At 40.2% G+C, this 24,426-nt stretch overlaps 1 long non-coding RNA gene across 1 annotated transcript in view; it reads left to right on the forward strand.

The window, feature by feature from the left end:
• Window positions 1-16,921, forward strand: part of LOC311596885 — a 37,176-nt gene extending 20,255 nt beyond the window's left edge. Inside the window, exons 3-5 of the long non-coding RNA XR_014779018.1 lie at window positions 15,042-15,176; window positions 15,585-15,675; window positions 16,564-16,921. This is a non-coding gene — a long non-coding RNA (uncharacterized lncRNA). The remainder of the gene's footprint in view (window positions 1-15,041; window positions 15,177-15,584; window positions 15,676-16,563) is intronic.
• Window positions 16,922-24,426: the final 7,505 nt, after the last annotated feature.

A 24,426-nucleotide genomic window follows, 5' to 3' on the forward strand; every position in this document is an offset into this window, starting at 1 on the left:
CTGCTTGAGTCTCTGTGAGATCATATGGGCCCTGCTTAGCTGATTCAGAGGCCCCTGTAAACCTGGTGTTCTCCGTGCCCTCTGGCTCTAATTCCATTTCATCTTCCACAAATAGAATCATGGTCTTCAGATTTATAAAAACAATAATAATCATTTTGTGGCATTCTTACCATACCACAGTAAAGTCAGCTAAATTCATTGTAAGATACTTATTGTATTACTCAATAATGATAACAAATTATAAATTATTTAATATGCATTCACCCATCATTTTAATAGTTTTAAATATGTGCTTAGAATTCTAAGCAAATGTACATACTTTGAAAACCATTCATTTTTATATTAGTGAATTTGCACAATTGGTATATAATTTTGAAGAGTTATATCCCGGAATAATCTAATTTTGAACTATCAGGCAAATAAAACACATAAAAACAGTTGAAGACACCTTATTCCACTAGTTTGTTTTTATTGCATTAATTTAAGGTATTTTCATTCTTTGTAAATGCTGACAAAGTCAATGAGCAATTTGAAAGTACCCATTCAGTGTAAGGAGACAGCATCCATCTTCCTTTTCCGATGGTTCTTAATCTTTGTGGAGAAAGAGAGCACTAAGACTTGAGGGATTACCCACTTCTGTCATGCATGAAATGACTGGCAGAGTCAATTACTGAAGTACATATCGCTGCTGCTTTTTCATAAGATTGTGATTATCATGCACCTGCCTTTTCTCCTAGGGACCAATGCACTACTTTGGTGAGAAATCTTGGGCTCAGTCAGGTCAAGGGATAAATGTGGCTACTTACTGTAATTTAAGGAGACCTGGGAAGTACCTTTGCCATTCTTCACTGGCTTCATCCTGGTCCTCAGATGTCTTAGCCACTGTGCGGCTCCTTTTTAGATGCTAACAGATAGTATTTTAACAAGACTTTGGTGCAAAGATCAAAGAGAAGCACATTTGGACTCAACTGCTTACCTCTACTCCTCCTGTTGCGTAACAGGGAAAGGATGTCTTCCTCAAGAAGTCCCGTGGCTCGTTTGATGGCACACACTTGGCATCTCAGGGCGCAGAAAGCTAAGGCGAGATAGTAGTGAGTTACTGGCTAGCCAGGCTGCACACTGAGATCCTGCCTTAAGACAACACGAAAGGCAACAGAGAGTTGCTCTGTATGAATGCAACAAAATCACATTTTTTGTGTGTGTGTTTGAGATATTAACTTTTCTCATGGTGAATGATGACTCAGGGACTTTAGCAGAGAGGTACCAGCTGACTGGCAAGGAGCAAATAAGGAGGAGTAAGGTAATACGATGAGTGACTCTGCAGTTTTGGGAAAGGCAAGTGAGACACATTTTTGATGGCATTACTTTTATGTAGGCCAGTCCTCCATGAAGGATTGAGAAGCAGGTGATGAGATGGGGCGATCTTAAGCGATCTGGCAATTGTGGTCCATCCTTTTAATTCAGGATGGCATCCTTCCCAGAGAAGTTATGATGCATCCTGTTCCTAAAACCCTTCAGAGAAAGAGCTTTTCTGCCTGATGAGTAAGGGTTCACCAGGCACAGCAATGCAGAAAAGCCTTCCAAATATCTCAACCGCATTCCCGCTGCAGTTGGCTGGATTGCTTTTAATGAAGATGGAAAAATACAGCTGAGATTTGCTTAAAAGAAATGCATTGTCTATGCAGAAAAATTGATGATGCTAATCATTGACCTTCCCAAAGTTTTCTTTTAAATCTACTTAGCAAATATACTAAGTAACAATTCAATTCTATTCATTAAAAATACATTTAAAAAATCAAGAATAACTAAAATGCCTTATAAATACACACACACTGTAGCTAGCGATTTGTGGAAGACAGTTCTGTGGTAGCTAACACTTCTAGCTACCAAATCTTAGATTGCTGAGGTCACCCTGGAACAATTTTAAATACATCCAATAACTGAAGAATTTACAAAAAGGGAAAAGGCACAGGGAAAGAATGAAAGGTCTAGGGAAGTGGGGAAAGAAGAAAAAAAATCTTATTAATTTGAATGTACAGAAAACCTTTAAAAAGGAGCCTGACTGTGATGGTGCACACCTTTAATCACAGCACTTGGGAAGCAGAGGCAGGTGGATTTATGAGTTAGAGGCCAGCTGGGTCTACAGAGTGAGTTTCAGGACCGGCAAGGCTACACAGAGAAACTCTGTCTCAAAAAAAAAAAATCTAGACCTCCAAATTGTAATGACAGAATATGGAGAAACTATCTCCAAATAGGCTTAAAACATGTCTAAAAGAAACATAGGAAAACCTTATTTTTACTACTTTTATACTTAGTGACATATGTGTAAACAATAAATTTCAAAAACATAAACTTCTGCATTAGATGTATGCTTTACCTGTTGTAATGGTCCTAAAATAACAAAAAATAGTACATTGAAATAGGCTTCTGTTATTATGGAAGTAGATTAAAATATTCTTGGGTGCATTATGCATTTAAGCAAGCAAGGAACTGTTTAATTTGGAATAAAACATATTATTGAGCAAATGAGCATTTTAGTGCATTGAATGATACCCCAAGGAAAGCATCTGAAAAGACAGGGTAATAACTGTTAATATTTATTGAGCTCTGAAAATATGGTAAACACTGTTCATGCTCTGAAGTGTTGTATCTACTCTTCACTACTCTGTAATAAAAATACATTTTTATTCCTCTTTCAAGAGTAGAAACTGGAGTTAAAGAACATAAGGCAAAGAGCACAAGAAGGGTCAGAGTAGACTCTGGATTGTGAGGTTCCAGGCAAGGGACTATCCTCCTACACACTGGACACAGTCATCTCAAAAAAGGAGGCAGTGTGAGCCTGGGGTATGATGAAGAGAGCCAGGATAGAGAAGTTCAGATCTAACATAGTGCCCTGCCATGCAAAGAAAGGAGATGGCTGACTCTTTCTAACCCCCTCATACTCATCAAAGGTGAGCACGAACACACAGTGGGCTGCGCTATAAAGGACAGAGGCATCTCGCTTCAGAATGAAAACCATGTAGAAGACAAAACCAATTAATAGCACCGCCCCCCTCCCAACACAGCACCGGCTCAGCTCTTTGGCCTTCATCTCTGCCTCTGTTCTCCACCATCTCCTGGATGAGGAAGTCAACTCCACATGCAACTCGCTGACATTCAAAATATGGCATCGGGTTTTTCGGTTGGCAATTTAAAGATTCTGCAAATTAATCCAGTCTAATTTTGTCACTTTAAAGAGCAAGAACCCACAGCTAAAGTATTAATATCAGCAGTATCCAGGAGTCGCTAAACCATGGGCTGTCTGAAGTTTAGTGTTTAATTATTCCCAGACAGCACAAACAAGTAGCCGCTGGAGGCAGAGTGAATAGAGCCAGCAGCTCCCATGTCCTCCTGGTTGGTGTTATGAAATCATACTTTATCAAGTCCGAGAAAGGCAAATGATGAAAAACCTTCGCAAGGATTTCATTCCTCTCAAGAAATATCAGAAGCTCGCAAAATCCAAGGAAGGATTATTTTCTTCCGAGGAGCAAGGGATAATCTCTACAGCTGTGGATATGGCAGCCTGACATGAGGAGTGACTCCCTGTGGCATTTTGATACTTATTAAATAAAGTGTCTTCAGAATACCTTGCCCAGGATGAGTTGCCATGGAAACAGCGGAGTCAGCGGTTGCAGTCGGTTAGTAAAAGATTCCATCTATTTGTGTTCCTTCTAAAGCATGGTGGGTGCAGATTCTCAGCACAGCAGTTCTGCATCTGAAGCACTTGACATTGACACCGACTGTTTCAGGAGGTCACCTTTTAAATGCTCCATGCAGTCAATGACGCTAAAGCAATCTGGGGGTGTTGGGGGATGCTGTTAATTGTTGCCAAGTCAACAGTAGCCTCAGCCTGGAGTTTGAATGCTTGTTCTAAAAAGCCCGAAAAGCATTTCCAGCTCCACCAGTTCCTCTCCCCCCAACCCTAGAAAATATATCTATAAGATCTTCTCAATGTCTATGTCACTGATTGAGTGCACAGAGAAAATTGTAAAGAGGGAAGGGAGAAAGGAAGGAAAGGAAGGAAAGGAAGGAAGAAGACACAGAGGGACATAGGAGGAGGGCAAAATGACTTGCAAAATTAAAATGAGCAACACAGATGCAAGCAAAGAAGGCAGCTGGAACTCTGACACACTATTGCTGTGACCTGGGAAAAAGTTAACATTCCTAATACTTGACAATGTATATAATCTGTCACTCATCTTTTCATTCCTTGGAGCAGAGTCTCAAAACACCCTTATACATGTACGCATGTGTAATCCACATATAAGAGCATTCTGTACATCTTTGGGAGTTACAGCACAAATACTGAATGTCCTACTGAATACTCTATATCCAACACAGTTGTTGCTATGTAATGGTTTGTGGGAAATGGGTCACAGAAAGATGAATGCAGTAAAAGTACCAAATATTCAAAATTAAACAGGACGTAATTTAAGGAGGATGCATGAAGGATATAGTCAGAATGAAAAGTAAGGGATCATAGTTAGGTGTGGTGGCACATGCCTTTAATCCCAGCACTCGGGAGGCAGAGGCAGGCGGACCACTGTGAGTTCAAGGCCAGCCTGGTCTACAAAGGGAGTTCAGGACAGCCAAGGCTACACAGACAAACCCTGTCTTGAAAAACAAAACAAAACAAAAAAAGAAAGAAAAGTAAGGGAACAGTAGTCAAAAGTCTGCCCAGTGTTTATGCTGATGAAAGATAAACATTTATTTTGGAGTATGGCATGAATACTAGTAACATCCTTGATGCAGCTGAAAGTTTTCTAAAGTGTCCATATCCCTATATGAAAAATTTCCAAATTGCTGCTCTGTCTTATAAACCCAATAGTTGGAAAGCTAAAAATTCACAACCTTAAAACACTTTAATTTTTATATAATTTATATCTTTATATTTCTCAACAAGGTATGCCATAGAAAACTGAAGATTATTTTCAGCAGATATAATGATAGCATTTGTATAGAAATCTATAATTTATAAAGAATATCTGTCTAAGTAGTTTTCCAATTGCTGTGATAAAGCGCCATTACCAGGCTAACTTGTAAAAGAAATCACTTAGTTTGGGGCTTTTGGGTCCAGAGGGTTAGAGTCTATGAGCATCATTGTAGGGAGCATGGCAGGCAGGCAGGCAGGTAGGCATGGTACTGTAGCAGTAGCTGAAATTTTGCCTTGATCCACAAGCACAGGGAGAGAGAGAAAGAGAACTGATTTAATATAGTGTGGGGTTTTGACACCTCAAAGCCAACACCTAGTGACACACCTTCTCCAACAAAGCTGCACCTCTAGCTCTTCCCAAACAGTTCAACAGACTGGAGAACAAGTATTCAAACACACAAGTCCATGGGGTCATTCTCCCTGGAGCCTCCACAATATTCATAATACGCAAAGGTAGATTTGATTATGTCTGAATGGCCACCAAGCTCAGATGAGACATACTGAAGGAAATGCCTAGAAAATGCTTAAGCTCAATTTCTGCTTTGGTGAGTCAGTCGTCTCATTGCTCCTGAGACCCTTAAAATCTTGCGCTGTGTATCATGTGCCCTAGTTTTTGTGTAGCTATGCCTCCTGGCAGGAGTCAAAATATTTTAGAGACACCGGCGTCCCTCCCATTTTGGACGATTGAAACGATAGACCTCAAGAAATTGGACTCACATCCTGGAATAAGAAATGGCTAAAGCATTTACAGCAGCAAACGGGAACCGTGTCTCCTAGAAAAAAAGATTTGTGTCTTGTCAGACTCTCCTACAGGAGAGCCAGGACAGTGATGCAAAGAGCCACACCTCGGTCAGGACTGCTTATGTATGTATGCATACCTCGCTGTCTATTGGTAACTTGCCTTCAAGTTCTGGTAACTTAACCCAGTGGGTGAACTTGAGCAAGAGTGGGGACGGGGGAAATGGTTGCTGGACCGACTTGCCCTCCCTTCCACGGTAGCCGCATTCCCTACTCACTCTCCTTCAGGAGTTGTTGAGGATGGGTGGCTGAGCCTGGCTTGTTAGGGTCCTCGGAGCCCGACTCTTCTCCTCACTGGATAACATTGGCACATCGCATATCTTCCACCATTGTTGCTTTATTAAAGTCACACTGCGCCTCCGATTTTGTTGGTTCTGGCTAATGGGCCATAATTCTGCTTCAGTTTGTCACTTGGCAGCTACCACTTTTAAGCAATCAGTCGCTTCAGGTTCACTACTAACCACTTGAAGATGAAAAGTCTTAAAAAGAATATGACTCTATAGTTAGAGTCTATGTTTTACCATTTTATTTTTCTGATTGAGGACTTAGGCTTTACCTTTCTGGCCCTTAGCTCTGTATTTATTTTGAATCTAGAAAGAAACTGAGCAAACTGTTTAGGCCACATCTTTTCATTTCCATCATTTAGTTTGTTTGTTTCATTATCTGAACTTTGAAGCCAGGGACCGGCATATCGTATGCAACTACCTAATGGACTCATCCACATCCACGTGACGTGACTTTCACTTTAAACTGCTTTAAGTTCCTAGTTCTTAACCAATTAGACTCAGAGTTGTGTTTGGGCCTTGGGACAAGAAGAAGACCTAAAAGGCAAACCAAGGATTCCAATTCTTTAGTAACTGGAGTTTTTCTACTTCCTGGGGATTATTTGCTTGGGAGCTCAAGATTTAGCTCATCTTAGAAAAAAAAAAGATTCAGTTCGTCTTAGAAAAATACCTTTTCAGCAGCACACTCAATGGCTGTGATGCAGAACGCCTGGCAGCCAGATCTAGCCTTGAGACATCAACTACAATTTCCTGGAAGCTGTTCTCAAGTCTATTTACAAAACCTGGCAGAAAAGGTTTCCTCGGGAACTCTGCTGTGCACCTGCCTTGTGTATCTGTGGAAACAGCTATATCTGCAGCAAGGCTCAAGAAATCACATGGCAGCCAGATGGAGAAGAGAGGTGTTGGTCAGTGGCAATCCACAGAGGGAAGGAATAATAAACGCATTTTATTCTTTTTCATTTATCACCGCTCCACTTGCAGCACTTGTTCCCATACGTAAACACACACACACACACACACACACACACACACACACACACACACACACTTATAAGGAGTGGAGAAAAAAAACTAATGAGATTTGCCTTTTCAATGGAAACCTGGCTAGGTGTCATATTAAAGCCTTTGGGAAAGAGATGAGAACTAGAAAAACTGGTTTTGCTCCACTCTGCTGAGGTACAGTAAAATGGTATGAGAGACGAGTCAGAGAAACGTGGAGAGAGGTGTGTACAAGGTATGCTGTACCTCTCCTGTCCACCCGCCTCATTACCAAAGTGGGTGGGACTTGACTCATCCTCCCTGGATGTAGGTGTTCCCAAGAGACCTGCCCAGGAGGTTCTCAGGGTGAGATTTTAATCAGGAAACTTGTGACTATTTTCTGACACGAGTTTGTGATAAGGTTTAGTTTAGGAACATGGGAGAACATTGTTTGTGGTGGCATTTATAAGTGAGAAAGGGCACAGTCCCCTCCTTGTCTTCCATTTAGTGCTGGCAGGATTTTTAAATTTTCTTATTTGGGTCACAGGCAGGCCAGAGAAATGAACCTGAATCATGATCCAGTCACTGGCTTTCCTCAGAACACTTCTCAGTCACAAAGAAGACACTTTCCATAGTTGGCCTGGTGGATTGAACCATAATTGTTAATTTTGTTTGTCAACCTAATTAGATTAAGACATGCTAACAAGTTAAGGAAATACAGCCCTGAGTGTGTTTGTGAAGGCATTTGCAGAGACAAATGAAAAGTAAAGGTTCTGGCTTCATCAATGAGTTATTGATCCTTGGTTGGATCAATAATACTATAGCATTATTAGAAGATGGAGGAAGGGGATGCCTAGATGGAATAAGATAAATACAAAAGATGTGTTCCAGGGGCTGAGCCTTGGCTTTTCCCCTTCCTGAGGTCTCTCTATCTGCCTCCACCATGGACTGAAGAACTGCTGCTGTCCCATCCTCCTGTTGCCAAGCATTCTGCTCAAGGGAGCAAGGAAAAGTGGCCATGACTGAATACTCAGAAACCATGAGATAAATAAAATATTCCCCCCTTTAAGTAGATTCAGGCAGGTGTTTATTCAGGAAAACATAACCAACGTAAGTGCTATATTAGAACTCAAAGACCATCAAGTGGTCTAGATCATCTACATTGGAATCCCATGGGTGTTGAACTGTGCCTCTCAAATGCTAGTCGCCTTGACAGCTTACCAGGACAGGGAGAGATAAGACTAAGAATGTGGATGGATGCTCATGTGCCCATCGCCTCCCTTCCAACCTTCCTGCCTGTCTCTTTATCTGTCAGATGCCCCTCAGAGTGCCAGACACGTGTTGACTCCAATAAGGTGAAAATAAGAAGACAAAGGTGAAGAGTCGGTAAATGAAAAGATGAAAGTTCAGAAAGATTAACTAAGTAACCTTAGTGTTGAGATGAATTATATTCTCTCAAAAGCTAAGCTTTGAATAGTTAAATAGGAGTGTGGACTCCTAAGTTGCTTCATTTGTGTTGGAGCTATGTTTTGTAGAGTCATTTGAACAGTATTGTTGGGATTGTCAACCCTGTCTGTATATGTTTCATTGATGGTGAGACACCTGTTCCCATTATGTAGTAAGAAAGCTTGTCCTTAGTAACAACATAAGTCCGTGCAGCTTCCCCCATCACAGGAAATATTTTGGGTATCCACACTGAAGATCTTCAACCTTATGAGAGAGGCAAAAATCTTGTAATTGGCCTTGAATTTGTAATTAATTAAATAGCTCTAGGTTAGGCTCCAGTAACAAGTGAACTTTAAAATCTTTGTGGCTTGCTTAATGTCATGGAAGATTTTATCTTAATGAAAAAGTTTCAGGAATGTGGGAGTAGCTCTGTTTAATCCTAAAGCAAGACATTCTAGACCTTTGCTACTCAAAGAGATAGCTAGGAGTTGTATAAGGCAGTGGAGCACTTATAAGGAACTTGGGAAGGGTCTAGTCTGAATTCTGTTGCACTAAAATTTCAAATGGAGACCAGACTTACTAGACATAATCAGACACAATATTGTAAAGCATCATAAAATTATCTTATATTCATAATCTATTAAATGATGTAGAAGATGAAAATATATTACAAAATTAGTTTCACCTATTTAATACAACTGTAAGAAAATTTGACAAGTATGTACCCTGCCTCATACTCTAGAACTACAGTGATCTGGGAACGTATGGCCACTAAGTATGGGGCAAACAGCAGTTCTTAATTGTGTCAGCCTACAAATGATACTGTATTTCCATGCCTAAGATTAGCCATGTGGTCCAAACTTAAGTTCTTGAGAGTCTAGAAAATGTGCAGTTGAGTCCTGCAGTCCCTGCTTCATGATGGTATTTTTCCTTCGGCACAGTTACTCATCACACTCTTGCATCTAGTTTTTTAAGTCTCATTTGCTATTCTTTTACCACTATTATCTTCATCCCATTAGCTATTATTTATCTTATTTTATATTACCTGTTTGGTTTTTATCTCTACCCTTTTTCTCCATTTCTGTACAATTTATGGATATTTAATCTTCTTTGATGCTCATACAACTGCAAACCCAAACCAGGGCAAGAAAGTGTCTAATTCTGAATAATATGAGCTGTTACTACCACCATTTTCTATTGTGCATTTTGTTCCATTGCTCTGATTTTTGGTGAAGAAGTCCTTGCCCTCTAAAGGGTTGCCTAAGCTTAACCTAATTCCCTTTCCATGGGTTGGGGCTTTCCAAAGTCTTCCCCTACAGTTTTGAAGTGTACTGTTCATTAAGGCTTGAAAGAAGGAAAGTAATGAAGAGCTCTTGTTGCATAAGCAAAAGATTGATCATGGTTTGGTTCCCAAGACCCACATGTCAGATACCAGCCTTGTGTGGCTCCAGTCTCAAGTATTCTCATGCCTCTTCTAGCCTCTGCAAACGGTGTGTGCACATGGCTCACATACATACATGTTGGCAACCACACTAATGCACAAAAATAAAAGTACATGTATCTATAAAATATTTTTAAAATCCCATATATACCTTTGTGGGTATTTTAAAGCAGAATCAAAGCATGGGTGGGGTGTTTCTTGTTTCCCACTAACTATATAGTCAGTCTGTGGCTCTTTTCTCTGTGTTCAGTGTCCTGAAAAGTAGCTCAGTTCATCATTTTCTTCTCCTACAGGCCCATTTAAGTCACCATAGGATACAATATTATATTAGATACATGTTTCCTTCCAGTAGCAAGATCCATAATGGCTTGAAAGATACACTCTGAACTGGAACATTCAGCATTTGCTGTTTAATCAACGTGAATAAGATCGTGAACCAACTGCTCAGAGTATTTATCTTCAAGACCTCTCCTATGGCTACTTGGTTGAAAGTAAGTAGAAGATCACTAGGAACTGCAAAAGAGTTAGAGAAAACTAGAGGTTGATAACCTAACGAGGAAGACAGCCCTTTGAGTACAGAGCTGCAGGCTGCATATTCTAGAAATCAAAGAATTAGAGTCAGCAGAGATCCTCCAGTAAAACATTTTCCAACACTCTACCTCAACCTTTTGAAAAAGTCAAAGTTGTAAATCCTTCATGATTCATTTAATAAAAAGATCCTAATTATTTTGTGTTTTTACAATAAATATGAATTGGATACGTAAGTAAGAAAGTGTACTACACAGATTAGGGTACAGATGGCAACAGTCTATTAAAACTGTAGAGCTGTGACACCCACTTTGATACAACACCCATGTTTTCTTTTGCAATGCACTGCAGCAATTCTCTGCTGTGCACGCTCCATAACAGAGAGTTGGACTTTATTGACTCACTTCTGGGGTCAGTCAGGTGTGGCCTAGAGTAGGAGTTACTATCACATCTCATTAGGTCGGGGTTCTATGGCATTTTCCAATGGCCCAAGGCACTGTGCTCTGTATAATGTGATTCTGCAGTGCAGGAAGACAGCTTAATTCCAGAGACCTTTACAAAACCCATTAGAATATTCTGGAAGATGCAAAGGGTACATACAGAGAAGACCCAGTTGCTACTAATGTGCAGCTATAGTTTTCTAGTTAAAATGTGAAGAACCCTTTAGGCCAGAGAATTCATAGTTACAGAGACGATTTTCAAGTTGTCCTTGAGATCAACCTGCAGATTTTATTCTTTTTTGTGTTTATTTTTGTTTTTCTAGACAGGGTTTCTCTATGGAGTCTTGGCTGTCCTGGACGTGCTTTATAGACCAGGCTGGCCTCGAACTCATGGAGATCTGCCTCCCCTGCCTCCCTGAGTGTTGGGATTAAAGGTGTGTTACATCATGCCTAGCTATTTTATTCTACCTTTAAGCTTAGAGGTAGGCACTTTGTTCTTGGTCAAATATCACACTAGATCTTATGTCAAAAATATTGAACTAACAAGGACTTCATTAGGAATCTTTCTGTGAAAAAAAGATAGTATTAAAAAAAATGAAATGGGGCTGGAGAGATAAGCTCAGTGGTTAAGAACATGGATCCTACCTGGTGTGATGGTGCACATCTTTGATCCCATCACTAGAGAGGCAGAGACAGGAAGGTATGTGTGAGTTTGAGGCCAGCTTGGTCTACAGAGCAATCTAGGACAGCCAGGGCTGCACAGATACACAGAGAAACCCTATCTCGAAAGAAGAAGAAGGAAGAGGAGGAGGATGAAGAGGAGGAGGAGGAGGAGGAGGAGGAGGAGGACATGGAGGAGGATGTGGAGGAGGACGTGGAGGAGGAGGAGGACGTGAAGGAGAAGGTGGAGGAGGAGGAGGAGGAGGACAATAACAACAGCTAGGGAACATTGCAAGGTCCATGGATATAGTAATCTCAACTCATCCTCCCAGGTTGTATCTGTATCATTATGTTTACTACTCATTCCTAGTAATGGGAGCTCCCAATTAATTTGATAATGTAGCCTTAACATACACTGGAAGCCTAAAACTGAAAATGCTGGGTAACTGATATCCACAATTCCATTTCCATAGAGGCAGAAAACAAAAACAAAAAGCAAACAAATATAAAAGAGACTTTGTGGGGGGGGGGAAATAGCAACTTGTTTTATACATAGTAGACACTATGGTAACTGAACCTTTAAATTCATTTAGAACCTCTGCATTTATAAATGGTTGATTACCTGGGAACTTGTTTCTTGGCTATCACTTGGGGAGGTGGTTGCATCCTTCCTTGAGTCTATCTTGACTATCATGTTATCCCTTGACTTAGTAGGGACAATAGGTAGCTGAATCTCTATCAATATTAGTCTTCCAGAGGTCAAGCCTTTTGCTTTTCCTGACCATGGTGATTTGCTGCCACCAAATATTTTAGTATAATTTCTCACCTTCTTGTAACTTTTCTTAGTGCTATTTTATTCTCTTACTCTTCTTGCTTCTCCTGATTTGGGCCTTGGGTGTGCCTGGATGACTCTTGTGATACGGGGTGGGGTTCGTGAAGAAACTGCATACTCATCTTTCATAAAGCCTCCTGAGACATGTAAATAATTATGATATCAGAGGAGGCCAGGGGAACCAGATGAAAGATGACTAGAGTTAGCCACAGGCATCTTAATTGACATGTAAAATATCCTATGACATTACTTAACTTATCTGAAACTCAGTTTTGTCATCCGAAAGAATGCCATAGCATAAGGGCAGCAGATACAAAGGCTCACAGCCAGGACTGATAACCTGAGTTTCACCCACAGAACCAACAGGGCATAAGGACAAAACATTTCCTGAAAGCTGTCCCTTGACCTCTACATTTACAACATGGCATGTGTGTACCCATACCACCTGCTACAAAACAAATAAATATGTAATTAAAATTTATAGGAAAAAAGACAAGATAAACATGCTTGGTGACTTTTTTTTCTTGCTTGCTTTTGCTGAAAAGCAAATGTACTAGGTATGGCTGTGCCTGGAGTGTAGTAGAAATTCAATTCATGTTGGGTCTGATCCCTGCAAAGACAAGTGGCAGATAAAATCCGGATAGAAAAGACAACAGGGCACTCTAGTCCTAGAAGGATAAGATGCCTTATCAGGTAAAGGTGCTAGACATGAAAGACTAATTAATGACCTGAATTCAATCCCCAAATCTCATGGTGGAAAGAGTTCAAAGCCCCTCATATTGTCCTCCAAGCTCTCTACATGTGCCTTGACACACACACGTATACCATTATTCACCACCACCACCAAAAACAACAATAATAATAACTTTTCAGTCTTTATCTCAGAGCAGGCAGTGAAACTTTGTGGTTGGGTCCCTTATCCCTGCTGCTCAAATATGGTTGAGTAATATTTCGAATAAGACTGCTATCCATTTGTCAGTGGAAAACATTCAAGGCTTCCCATAGGAACCTTACAAGAAAGCACAAAATAGGAAGTAAGTATTGAATCACATTAGGAATTCTGAGATCTTCAAATAGAAATAGTGTGCTGGCCTGTATGTCTCTACCTAAACTACCTCAATTCAGAAATCACAGATCATTTACCTCACATGTTTGAGGAGGTCATGTTATGTGTGTTTGTCAGAGAGATGAAAGCCTGCTCTCCTCATGCTACACTGCAGCTAAGTCCAAATACGACACAGAGCAGAAGCCAAAAAGGTATGGATGCAATGATAGAAATTGTGAGGAAAATAACCTTTTAAAAAAAAATCAATCATTGGATTGTCATTGGAAGGTAGTGTTTTACCATGCTCAACTGAAAAGCGACAGGTGGGAAAGATGATGTAATTCTCTAATTTGGGCATTTTCCTACAACCACTAATGATTTATTAGTATTGCATCTTAAGTTGCTTCAGTATTTAAAATTAACAAAAGGACACTGTCAGATAAGCTCAGATCATTATGTAGAGCTTTTGTCTGTGTCATCAGGATCCCACTAGGCATAAACGCATTGTCTTGCTCATGAAGGACTGCCACAGACCATGGGATTCACTGATGACTTTCAGCCTTAGGACTCTGCGCCCTCCCGTGTTCTCAGTTGACACCTGTAGCTACAGTGCTGTAGATGTCAACCTCTCATTATCATAAGCACTTGCCTAACTGCCCCCTTTCAGCCCCTACAATCCTCACTAATTGCCATTTGGCCTTTATGAAAGGAGGTTGAAAACCTGCCCACCACCTTCTGCTACAAATGGCCTCACGGCTATGATTTGAATAATAGTAATTAACATCCATGCGAGATGAGCTTTATTCACGGAGTTTTGAGACATTAATTAGTGTTATAACATCCCTGAGAGGTAAGTAATTATAATTCTCACACTCTTTCTAGAGGAGGAACGTGAGATACAGCTGGCTTAAGTTTCTCGTCTAAGCTTATGCACAAGGAGGCAAGGCATTGATAGGAGCACCTGAAGAGGGCACGACCACCCTGCTTGACAACATCCATCAGTCCATGCTCACAGCATCACAGTGCAGAGCATCCTCAGTAGTGAAAAGTTTTTACTTTGGTCCAGTCGTTGATGACATTGGCTAGAATCTGGTCAAAAGAGAAAGTCAATCAAATTGGAAAATTAAAATGATTTCCTCCATGAATAAGAGAAATTATCTAAGAAGACATTTCAAATGACGTGAGGACATACATGACAGTGTTAGCTGTCATGCTCCTTTTATCTTGTTGGTAAACATCAATCCAATCCCCGATTTCTATCTTATAACCTCAGACATATAAATATGTTAGGGAAACTGAGTTTCTACATCAGGCCTCAGACCAAATTGGCTACGGGACAGTTAATGTTTAAAATGCCATGTTTGATAAAAAATAAAAAATAAAATGCCATGTTTGAGTATTATTTGACATTAGTTTATGATTTAAGAGATTTCATGATTAAAAATTTAGGCAATGTCTCTTAACAATGCATATTGTATCTAAAGGGGCTTATTTAACTCAATTTTATTGGTTTTAATATTTATTCTCTCTGTGTCTCTGTCTCTCTCTCTCTGTGTATGTGTGTGTGTGTCTGTCTGTCTGTCTGTCTGTCTGTGTATCTGTGTGTATGCACACAAGAGTGTGAGTGCTGCAGAGACCAGAAGAGGATGTCAGGTTCCCTGTGGATGGAATAGCAGGTGGCTGTGAGCTTCCCGATGTAGATGCTGGGTGCTGGACTCGGTGCTCTGCAGGAGCTAGAAGAATGCTTAGCATGTGAATCATCTCTCCAACCCCTTCAAGGCCTATTTTAAAGCTAACTTTTATTGAGAAGATCTAAGTTCCCGCAAAGGTGTCCAGCCTAAAACATATGAGTGACATGTGTTCCTGGATAACTAAGGATGTGGCCCAAAACAAAATTGTAAACTTACTTAAAACATTATAAGATCTATAATCTGAGGCAGAGGTGAGGATGCTCATGCTACAACTGACCAGTTCTCTCCACAGAAACTTTATTCAGTCTTAGTCTGTGTTTCTTTTGGAAAGTGGTAGATATCAATTCTGTACCCTTTATTTAACTCAAGAGTCCAGATTGGCCCTGGTGGTCTCCCTGTGGAGCTCCTGGCCCTTCTGGGTCCTTCCATCTTTGCCCTTCTTCTATCCAACTCTCAGTTCTCTGTGCAGGGTCCGGCTGCAAGTCTCAGTACCTGTCCTGAACCCCTGCTGGGTGGAGTTTCTCAGAGGACTTCTATGTTGGACAAATAGCCATTTATAAGTGAGTATATACCATCCATTGTCTTTCTGGGTCTGGGTTACCTCACTCAGGATGATCTTTTCTATTCCATTTATTTGTCTGGATCTGGACCCAAGGAGGCCTGCACAAACTGATGCACCAACCAAGGACAATGCATACAGAGTACCTAGACCCCCCCCCCCCGTTCAGATGTAGTTGATGGACAGCTAGCTCATTCTCCATGTGTGTGGGGATTTGATCACTGCCCCTTGGCAGGGTGGCCTTGTGGGTACACAGAGGAAGGGGTTGCAGGCAACCCTGATGAGACCACATGATAGAATGTGATCTGATGCTGGGAGAGGAAGTCGCCCCCCCCCAATCAGAGGTCTAGGGGAGGGGAGTATGGCAGAAGAGGGAGGGTGGTAACTGGAAAATAAGAGCAAGGGGAAAACAATCGGACTGTAATGTGAATAAATTATAAGAAAGAAAGAAAGAAAGAAAGAAAGAAAGAAAGAAAGAAAGAAAGAAAGAAAGCAAAAGAAAAAATGTTAAACAGTTAAAAAATAGAGGCTACATTGGGAGATAGAATTATACTGCCACTTTTATTGAGACTATCTCCAGGAAAAATGCAGATTTGTACATTTTAAAAATCTATGACTAATCATTTGGTCATAGAAATATAGTGAGTGAGCTTTTACCACTATATATTATTTTGTCCCAAGTGAATTCTGAATGTCCTGGGGAATAAAGATAAGGTGCATTTTGGAAAGCCCTTGATGAAGAAAAATGTCAAATACACTTAAAAGCAACAAGTGTTCTTAATTCTGTCTGTAATACAAGACTTTAAGGTTGCTACGATTTCTCCATTTCATGCTACACCTTGATATAATTTCCTTCTTTTTATTGACCTGTTGTTCAAATTATTTAAAGTTACTCAGTGCTTACTTACGAAGAAAATCTGCAGGTGGCATCCCATAACCAACCCCTCTATAGTAATTCCTTTAATGGTCCCTAGTGGTGTGAAAGAAATGAAAGAATTCAGATAGAAGATATTCACCAAGAGGTGAGTATGTGCTACAATTTGTTATGGAGATGTACGGGTTTTCTGAGGCTTATAAAACTATTCTGATTTTATTTATCTGAAAGATAAATGTTTTTACGTGGGTGTCATAGTGCTCTCTTATCAATACCTTTGATCTTTTCTTCTGACTAGAATCCTGTTTTTCAAAGAGCTTCCTCACAATTGTTTCAGGGATGTGTCTCTTCTCTTCCTTCCTGTCCTGGCGCTCCATTAGGGGAGGACATCCTATTGAAACTTTAGGTGTAGAAGCCTGGGAGAAAGAGGAAATAGAAGGATCCAGCAGGTTCTGGAAAACTACAGGCGAGTCTGGGCCCTGGGGTCCTCCGCAAACTGTGGCAACAGCCAAGGAAAAAATAGGCAGTAAACCTTGAACCCCTACCCGGACTAGCCGATGGACATTCTCCACTGGTGAGTGGAGAAGGAGATCTAACTTTCACACAAGCTCTGGTGCCCCATATTTGAACATGTGCCTTGGATGGAGATGCCTGGTGTCACTCAGAGGAAAGATAATAGGTCACCAAGGAGAGACTTGATACCGTATGAGCATATACAGGGGGAGAAGGTCCCCCTCAGACACAGACTTAGGGGAGGGGAGGGGAGTAGGGGGGAAGTGGGAGGAAGGGAGGAATGGGAGGATACATGGGATGGGCTAACAACTGAGATGTAATATGAATAAATTAATTAAAAAATGTAAAAAAAAAAGAAAATTATTGGAGTAAAAGAGCCACATTGAGGAAATTAATTTTAAACTATTTCAAAAACATGTTTGAACAGAATTAGTAATCACTTTTTGGAAAATTGATAAATACATTTCATCAAAAGTGAGATTAATAAAATACAATCAAATTTTCACTTTAATGTAATAAAATTAAGAACAAAGTTCAAATAAAAAAAATCTCTCTTCTAGGGTATCAAGTCACTTCTTGGTAGCCTGCTATCCTTCCTCTGAGTGCCACCAGGCCTCCCCATCCAGGGGACGTGGTCAATTATGGGGCCCCACAGTTGGTGTGAAAGTCAGTCCCCACTCTCCACTCAACTGTGGAGAATGTCCTGTCCATCCATTCTCAGTCATAATCATAGGGGAGTGGAGTAGGGGGAAAGCGGGAGGGAGGGAGGAATGGGAGGATACAAGGGATGGGATAACAATGGAGATGTAATATGAATAAATTAATAAAATATTAAAAAACATCTTCACATTTCATTAGCCTGTAGCAACACTAACAGCAGACTGACATGTCCTTGTCATTTGCCGTACATGTAACCAGCGCCTAACAGCTGTTTATTGTATTATCCTTTCATCTGTTCTGTGTCATCTTCTCCCTACAAATCAGAGCACTGGTCTAAATTCCATTAGTGTCGTGTTAGCAGATGTGTTAACTGAGGCTCAGCTCTCTCATTTGAAAAAAGGAGCGTGAAAATCATAATTATTCAGTTCACAAGAATATTGTGCAAATTAATCAGTAGATTCATCACGTTCTGAAAATGTAGGGCATGTTAACATGCAGGTGCTATATACGCTTGTGATCTGCTGCGAGGTATTTAAATAGGGCAAGAGGAGAGTTACAGAAACTCTTGCCATGGAATATGTATGAGGAGGTGCCAGCCGGGCATGGAAATGTCTAAAACAATTTTGTTTCTGAGATTCACATAATTGGTAATTTGAGTTTACAGGAACAATGTTCATGGGAGAGTTGGCATGTTCAGTGTTCTGTAGACACATGATTGTGTGTATGCAGGATTTGTATGTGTATGCAAATATATTTGATATGTGTATATACAAGTATGTGCATACATATCTAAAACTCTTACACACCTGAATGCATACCTGTAGTAGATGTCAACATGTCTTTGTTTTGATCTCAAGTATGGGATGTGAAACAGACTTGTGTGAGGGTGTGCGGTGTTTGTCTGTTGCAAACAGGCTTTTGAGAGAACACGTGGTGTTTGTCCACTAAGAGGTTTGGTTTTTGGTCTTTGCATTATTTGCTACTGTTTAGCTGTTCATTGCTCCCCTTTGAGATGTTCCTAAAGAGCAACATTCCAGAGAATGCTTTGAGGATCTGGGTTTTGGCTGTTGCTCCAGATTCACCTTTGCAGAATTTCTGACTTGTTGTTTAATGGGTCTCCAAGGAACCGAGTCTAAAAAGGTCTACTTCTCCTGTTCCTATTAATCTCTTTTCTCTCATATCCAGGGTAGGTGGGTTGGAAGAGGGATGTAAGCATTAAAGAACTCCAAATAAAGTAGTTTTGAAAAAGCTCAAAGCCTATACATACTCATAGATGGTAATATTTATCTGACTGTGTTCCCTCAGAGACTGAGTGTTGAGGAAAGAGAAAAGAGCTAGTAACTCATGACAAAGGTTTGGAGGTTGGGTAGTACGGAGTGTATTTCCCATCATGAGTTCAGAAGTTCTGTGTTGCCTTTCAAGACAGAGTATTGTTTGTTTTGCTTCAGAATCAGGTGCGGAGACCATTGGTTGATGATTCATTGAGTTATCACCTGTGAAGTATTAGCAACACAGATGTGGTTGGGTATACTTTAAATTTCCATATGGCCTTATAACTTGGACATCTTCTCAAATATATTTGAGTTAAAGTCCTATTCTCTTTCATAATTGGCTAGATAATTAAAAATTATACAACAAAAGCTATTACTTAGAAAATATAGAAGTGATAGGGGCCTTATAAGTTTTATTAGATGGGTTAGGGAGTAAGCATTAACCAATTAATATTTGAAATTGTGCCTGTATCCTAGCTTTCTTTCTCTGTATCCTGTCTTCTTGCTTATGCACATCTCAAAATAATCACCTGGTCTGCAGTTTTACTTTAGGAGAGCAAGAGTTTAAGAAGCCTGTGAGCTGAGTACATGCACACAGTTATTGCATATGTTTTATGATTTTTGTATGCATTTCAATGTATTTGACTCACCTAATTTGACCGATTAGTTTTAAAGTCATGGACAATACGTTCAGTAAACTTTGAACCTCTACCCAGATCTAGCCAATGGACAGGATATTCTTCACAGTTGAGTGGAGAGTGGGGTCTGACTTTCACACGAACTCTGGTGCCCCATATTTGACCATGTCTCTTGTATGGGGAGACCTGGTGGCACTCAGAAGAAGGATAGCAGGCTGCCAAGAAGAGACTTGATACCCTATGGGCATATACAGGGGGAGGAGGTCCCCCTCAATCACAGTCATAGGGGAGGGGAGTAAGGGGAAAATGGGAGGGAGGGAGAAATGGGAGGATACAAGGGGATGGGATAACAATTGAGATGTAATATGAATAAATTAATAAAATGTATTTTAAAAAGTCACATTGGTGACATCTTTCCAAATAATTCCAATGACTTTCTATGGAAACAAACATCTTTTTGTAAACACATGTCCATCACCTGGTGAACATACAGTTCAACCAATAGGTGAAAAATTGCACAAGCCTTCTAGAAAGGAGCCTCCAGCTGACAGGCATTGATTGGAGAGTTCTTCCAAATTAATGTGGGTATCCTGGAACACGCAGAATTATTTTGACCCATTATATAATATTTGTAAGACAGTCTTAATTTCTTTTTTTTTCCTTTAAGATTTTTTTGAGATTACAATATAACTACATCATTTTCCCCATCCCATCCTACCATATATCCTTAATTGTTCCCTTTCAAACCCATGGCCTCCTTTTCCATTTATTGTTGTTATATACACATGTGCGCATGCACGTGCGTGTGCGCGCATGCACATGAGCTCACACACACACATACATATATATACTTCTACATACATAAATATCACCTGTTTGGTCTGTATAATGTTACTTGTATGTTTACTTTCAGGGCTGGTCAACTTTTTATTGCATAACCAACTTGTGTGGTCTTCCCCAAGAAAGACTATTACTCCTGCTGTCCAGCTCTGCTGTACAGTTCTTTGAATAGGGTCGAGGCCTTGTGGGCTTTCTCTCCATGCCCATCCCTGTGCAACTCGTGTTTAGTAAACATGTTGGTGAGGGTTTATGAGTGTAGTTGCTGACATTCCTAGGAGACAGGACCTCACAGCAAACTCCCTGATCCCCTGGCTCTTACAATCTTTCCATCCCCTCTTCTGCAATGTTGCCTGAGCTTTAGGTGTGATTTTTCAAAGGATATAATTTTCATTATTTGTGTCTGTTTCTATGTGTGTAGGAGTACATGGGTGCAGGTACCTGCAGAGGCCAGAGGCATTGGATACCCCTGGAGCTGGATTTATTATCAGTTTTGTATTGGTGCTGGGAACTGAACTTGGATCCTCAGCAAGACCAGTCTCTGCTTTTAATTGTTAAGGCATCTTACCAGTTCAATCTAAATTTCTTATAACAACTTTCAGATAGCATATTTTACATTATACTGTGTGTGTGTTAGTGTATTCATTTGTGTGTGTGTGTGTGTGTGTGTGTGTGTATTTGTGTTGTTTTGGTTTGGGGTGGGGAGAGGTCACATAACTAATCCCATTAGAGATCTACTGGAGGTGTCAGTAGGGTTAGAGTTGATCTACAGAAGTAGGTTGTGGTGGAGAAGTGAAGGGCAGAGTCTGGAGCAGGCAAATGAACTGACAGATGAATAAATGGCAGCTCTAGATAGACAGATGGGCAGATGGACAGATGACAATCCAAATAAGCTGCTGAAATGGTGTGAATCAAGCAGTGCTGAAGTTCCCGAGAATACTGTGAGTTCTCTGACTGTTGGTCCCTTGGCATAACTACCAGTTGGTTGGACAACAGGCCAGTGGGCTCTGAGGTTGCCATGGTGAGTGTGCCCTCTTGATGTGGTCTGGGTGAAGAATCTGAACTCTTCCTTTAGGCTGGTATGTTTGATAATTTCGCAGCCTGATTACTCTGGTGAGTTTTTAATAAATCCATGTATGTATAAAGTCCTAATTTGCTTTGAAAAATGTATAGGATGACACAGTTTCTTTCCCTAAGAATAAGTCTTTTATTGGTCTATAGTAGGTGGGTGGCACTCAACAGATGGGGCTGTTCATGTCTCCACCTAGTAATAGACTCATTCTCTATCCTCAAGACGGAGTCAAATGCTACTCAAAAATTGAGTCTTTCAAGCTAAGGCATAGTTTGAAATTTTACTTATTTGTACAGCATGCCATACTTAGAGCAAGGCATAACCTTCTCTCAACACTTGCTATGCAAATTAGTTCAGTATTGGTATCATGCTTAGCACTGGGGTCCAAGCCAACTCCAAGACTTTCTCTCATGCTATGATTTAGCCTTAAAAGTGTCAAGGTATGTCAGCGCATGGGCAGTGGATAAGTGGATAAACAGTGCCAGATGAGTGGAATTTAATATGGAGATACTACAAGTCAGGATGCTAGTGTGTGTGTGTGTGTGTGTGTGTGTGTGTGTGTGTGTGTGTGTGCACATGGGCATGGGCACAGATGAGAGGTTTACAGCAGTAGACAACTGACGAACTCTTGGAGAGCTTTATGTTATCCTGGACTCAGTGTGCTTTTACTTGTCCTAGGACACTTGTCTTTGTCTTTTCAATTTGTGGCATCCACAGCTTGACAATAATACATTTACAACATGAAAGATCACAAACCATGAGACGGACACTTGTGGCTTTTTGTCCATAATTCATGCTACACATTTTTGTCCTCTTGTAGTGTTTTCATCAGGTTTGCAATTTTGAAAACAACTTCAAAAAATAATATGTAAAAGCTAATTGTCCTCATGGTGTATAAAAGGAAGAGCATTTGAGTATAATTATCAGCATTGAACTTGAGCTTCCATGTGCATGGACATGCACACATGTATATGTGCATCCTCCATTATATGCTCCCACACATACAAACATGTACACACGTGTACATACACATGTGAACATGGAAAAGTAGAAATAATAAGACTTGTTTTAATTTCCAAACAAATAAAAATTCTCTAACCATGATTTGTAATCACTGTGAAGATGTCTTTATTGGAATTGTTAGTGTCATTCTCAAGTTAGGCTTGGCCACAATACTCAATAGCCCAAATAAAGAGAGAAAAGGGGGTATGGAGAGAGGGGGAGAGGGAGAGAGAGAGGGAGAGATTTATTGAATATGACTACTTTGGAAAGAGAAAGAAAGAGACCCAGTGACATCACTCCCAAGTCTATCTTTGAGTCAGGATATTAGAACGTAAGACATATGCATAACTAATCAGTGTTGTTCAAAATGTGGTCCAACACATCACCAACCTATAATTGTATTGCCTCTGCTCTCTTCTGCAAAGTGGCCTGAAAAGTTATTACCAATCTATGAACTATCTTCCTAGAGACAAGTGTCTTCTGTCTGACACTAGACATCAGCCTTTTCCTTCTCTCAGCATGAAATTACTACAGAAACTTCAATTTCTTGGGTTGTGTTTCATTAGCGTAATAGTCAAAGAAAGGGAAACTCAACTGTATCTCTAGAACATCTCCATTACTGCCTGGATGGTTATAATTGTGATGGATCATGGATCTGATCTAGGATGATGTCGTTGTCAGTGCTTTCAGCTTCATCCCAAGTTGTTGGTTTCTCGCCCAGTCTGTGAGTCAGTGAGCTGAGCTGAGTCACCTAAGATGTACTTAGAAGAAGTAAGACTTTCTTCTGTCAATCAGATAAGGAGCGTTCCTGCCAGCCCACAATTCCAGGTCACTTTTAAATGGAGCAAGGAATGCCAGAATCCCACTTTACAATATTAGCATGTAAACAAAATATCTTTGAATCTCTGAATTTTATTTTAGGTACCATAAAGAACAAAATAATGCATCAGCAAATGCTTGTAATACAATTTTTTAAAAAAAACATAGCTGGTCTCATATTGACAAATGAGGCTCTATGGCAGACTGAGGCTTTCTTTAATAAAAAATATTTGAGATAAAGGGTTTGCACGAAGTTCTACTAAGTATCTAAAGGCATTGAGCACTGAGGTATGGGGAGACTCACTCTGCCAAAGAATGGTGGTTATGTTTGGGTTTCGCATTCTCTCTTTTCTGGTGATTGAGGTTTCATTTCTGTTTTGTTGCCCAATAAATCAAGTAGAAAGAATACTGGATTTAAAGTTATAATAGTCAAGCTCAGAGATTGTCATTCAAAATAGTAATTAGACCTACCCTCACAGAATATGTGTCACAAGAATAACAAATTCTTACACAGTCAGACACCAAATTTTAAGTAATTTCATGTCTTAACTCACTCAATCGTTAAAGACATTGCAGTGTCTACTATCATCATCCTGGGTGATTTGAGGCTCAACAAAGAAAAACAACTTTTCTGAGTTCCCCTGGCAAGTGCTAGGATACGGATTTAAACTGTAGCTCATGTCTGCCAGTTCAATTCTCTTTAGAATAAATGAATAAAAGCATTTATTAAAGTAATTGCTGGTGATGCAGTTCAGTGGTAAGGTACATGTGTATATACATAAGACACACATACAACTAACACACACGCATATGCGCGCACACACACACAGACATGCACACACACTCAGTAAAATATCGCATAAACCTAAAGTCAGATCCTTAACTTCTAGACATTCAAATTTCCTTCCTTAACATGACTTCTGAGACTTCACAGTTAAAAGGCCATATTTGATAGGCACTCTAGGAGCTAGAAATAAATTTTAGCAGATGTTATGGGAAAAGTCTAGAAAATATACTGTGTGGGTTGTGTCAGACAGTTAGCTAGTGTGGTCTCTGACAGCTCTTC

This window comes from Acomys minous, assembly GCF_964271855.1.
Source record: "Acomys minous genome assembly, chromosome: 4".
Taxonomy (NCBI): Eukaryota; Metazoa; Chordata; class Mammalia; order Rodentia; family Muridae; genus Acomys; species Acomys minous.